This window comes from Elephantulus edwardii, unplaced genomic scaffold (genome assembly GCF_000299155.1).
Source record: "Elephantulus edwardii isolate Elephantulus edwardi_28Jun2011 unplaced genomic scaffold, EleEdw1.0 scaffold00101, whole genome shotgun sequence".
NCBI classification, from domain to species: Eukaryota; Metazoa; Chordata; class Mammalia; order Macroscelidea; family Macroscelididae; genus Elephantulus; species Elephantulus edwardii.
The window spans coordinates 11,381,163-11,385,023 of NW_006399851.1; positions in this window are offsets into that span (position 1 = coordinate 11,381,163).

Here is a 3,861-nt window from a genome sequence, read left to right on the forward strand (position 1 = left end):
AGTAAATTTTCTAGAAGCTGCGTTAAGAAGACTGAAAAAGAAAGCAGGAGAATGAAATTGAACAATCCATTTTCTTGAACCCCATGAACTCCAAACATTATCATTTCAACATATAGTTGACATAATTATAAACAAGATGGTTTTTGAAGTCACATTAAGTATTTTTAAAAATTGTTTTTATTGTAGTAAATATATATAATGAAGCATTTGACATGTGAACCTTTTTTGCTAAGATGTTTTATATTCTTTTTCATGCACTAAAGCTTCAAAATGAACATCGTAATTATGTGGCTGCTTAATGGAAAGGTCAGTTTCAATACACCAAATACAAACATGCACGCACACCCCCAGATGCTTCTTAGGAACTTGTTGAGGCTGCTTCCAAAAAAGTTATGGAATCCCCATGAGACTGTCTTACTCTCTTCTATAGGGTCACTATCAATCAGAATTGACTGTGGCAAGAGATTCCGCAGGAGAAGGATGGGCAATCTCCTCCCATGCGATTAACTGCCTCTGAAAACCCTCTGGAGGGTCAGCTATGGATTGGCTTCAACTCTACAGTACACAACAACAACAATCCATACTGAAGTTTCTAGTCTTTTGTAGAAAAACATATAAAAATATTGTAAGCAAACCGTGTTGTTGTTAACTGCCATGGAGTCGTAGGCAACTCATCGAGACCCTATGAATAAAAGGCTTGAACACTTGTATAATTTTCATCCTTTCTCCAGGTTCATAGGGTTTCTGGAGGCAAGCTATTTATGGAAGTGGATGCCACTCCTGCTTCCCAGCTTGTTTTAATCGGGGAGCTCCACCAAACACTGTCCACCATGAGTAACTATTACCACATTTGACTCATCAGTGTCACAGCAACCACGTCTTACATCTGTAGAGCAAGTGGACAGACCAGTGCTATACCAATTAGAAGAACATTTGACCAAAACAGTTAAATACAGGCCTGAGGGTCACCGATAAACAGTCACCCACCTTTGGCTTGGTAGTATCACTTTCTGTCCACTAGGCCAACTCAGGTCTCTCTATGTTTCTAAGCAAACTGTAGAAATTTTTTTTTAAAAAAAAAAAAGTAAACAAAGTCCTCAGAGAGGAGTCTTCGTGGTACAGTGATTAAAGTGATTGACTGATAACTGGTACTTCAAAGTACCAACCACTCACTCCACAGAAGGAAGATTGGGCAGTCTGCTTTCATAATGATTATACCTCCAGAATCTCCATGAGGCAGTTACAACTCTGTCCTAGAGTATCTTTATGAATCATTATCAACTTGACTGCAACAGATACTTATCCGTAGGAATGATACGTACGGTCTTCTCGATCACTTACCACACATCAAAGAGTCTGACAATGAATAAGGAAGGATGACAGAAGAAGAATTGGTGCATTTGAGTCGTGGTGCTGGAGAAGAGTAATGAGTACACTACTGCTGCCAAAAGAACAAATAGATATGTCCTGGGAAAAGTGCAACCAGAGGGCTTCCTGGAGGCAAAGATAGCAAAGCTATCGTTCTTATTTTGGACATGTCTATCTGTGCTTCATTAACTGTGCAAAGGCTTTTGACTGTGTGGATCACAACAAGCTGTGGCTGACTCTGAGAAGAATGGAAATCCCGGAACATTTGATTGTGCTTATGCGAAACTTATACTTGAACCAAGAAGCAGTGGTCAGAACAGAGAAAGGAGACACTGCATGGTTCAAAATCGGGAAGGGTGTTCACCAGGGATGTATTCTGCCTCCATATCTTTTCAATCTGTACACAGAACAGATCATCTGGGTCGTTGGGCTGTATGAGGAGGAACGTGGCATCAGGATTGGTGGAAGATTCATCAACAACCTGTATTATGCAGATGGCACAACCCTGTTTGCTAAAACTGAGGAGGACCTGAAGCACTTGCTGCAGAAGGTCAAGGACTGCTGCCTTCAATATGGATTGAAGCTCAACATCAAGAAAACAACGATTCTCACCACTGGGCCAACTGGCAGCTTCATTATGGATGGTGAAGAAGTTGAGATAGTTAACAGTTTTAGTTTGGTTGGTTCCACAGTCAATACTCTTGGTATCAGCATCCAGGAAATGAAGAGAAGAATTGCATTGGGAAAGTCAGCTATGAGGGACCTCTCCAGAGTACTAAAGAGCAATGATGTAAAGCTGGAGACTAAGGTACACCTGATCCAGGCTATAGTCTTAGCAATTGCGGGCTATACATTGGAGAGCTGGACAGTGACTAGGGATGATAGAAAGAGAATTGATGCCTTTGAGCTGTGGTGCTGGAGAAGAGTGTTGAATATACCATGGACTGCTAAGAGAACAAACAGTTTCTCCCTGAGAGGGTGAAACTGGGCTGCTCCTTGGAGGCAAGGATTCTTCTGAAGCTTTGTCTGACATTCTTTGGGCATGTTCAAGGAGAAACCAGTCCTTGGAGAGGGGCATCATATTTGGGAGAGTGGAGGGACAGCGCAAGAGAGGAAGACTCTCAATGAGATGGATCTATTCAGTGATTGGAGTAATGGAAGTAGGTATGTCAGAGACAGTGAGTTTGGCACAGGATAGAGCAGGGTTTAGGGATCTTTAGGGTAGCTAAGAGTTGCAAACAACTCAGCAGCACATAAGAACAACACAGCTTGGTAAAGCTATTCCTTAGAAAGGAGCATCATGCTTGGAAACATGGAGGATTAGCAAAGGAGAAGAAGACCCCAAACAGGATGGATTGACATGGTAACTTCAGCAATGGGCTCTAATGTGTCCAAGAGGATGAAGATGGCACAGCACAGGACAGGGTTCAAGTCAGCTATTTATAGTGTTGCTATGACTAAGGTGCATCTGATACAGGCCATGGTCTTTGCTATCACTTGTTATGCATCAGAGAGTTGGACAATGACTAGGGAGGATAGAAGGAGAATTGATGCCTTTGAGCTTTGGTGCTAGAGTGGAGTATTGAGGGTACCATGGACTGCTATGAAAACAAACAGATTCATCCTGGAAAGGGTTAAACCGGGTGGCTCCTTGGAGGCAAGGATTCTAAGGCTCTAACTAACATACTTTGGACTTGTTGTAAGGAAGGACCGGTCCTTGGAAAAGGACATCATGCTTGGGAGGGTGGAGGGACAGCACAGGAGGGGAAGGACCTTTATAAGGTGGATTGATTCAGTGACTGGGGTAATCGGGATGGGAGTGTCAGAGACAGTGCAATTGGCACAGGACAGAGCAGAGTTCAGGACTGTTGTACATAGGGTCACAATGAGTCGCAAGCAACTCGACGGTACATAACAAGAACAACATGAGTTGTAATTGATTTGACAGCACTTAACAACAGCAACAACACCCTGAGTATAATATGTTAGTTATGGGCATAACCAGAGACTGGGAGAAGAGCATGACAATTATGGCACAGAAGATTTCATATTGCTGCCCCTTGGTACACTATAGGTACATTGTTAACCTTTAAAGTGAGCAGAGGCCTATGGGAAGAGAGAATTAGCCAAAAGCAGTGCTGTGCATATAGTCTGCAAGCGTCCTGAGGAATCCCGGGCAGATGCAGCACACTAGGGGGAGAGGAGCCCAAAGTAGAGTCAGCATCCCACCAGCCCGAGCACAGATGACCAGCCCGAGCACAGACCACCAGCCCGAGCACAGAGCAAGCAACAAGCAGTAAGCAGTGACCCTGGAGAGGAGCAGGCACCAGGGTAGCTTACAGGGAAGGCTCCCAGAGGTACCACCAACATCGGCCAACATCTTGATGTGGCCAACAGTAAGGAGGAGAAAAACTGACAATGGTCATGTAGTCACTTCCTACTCCTGATGACTCCACATGGGTCAGAACAGACTGTGCCATGAGGCTTCATGAC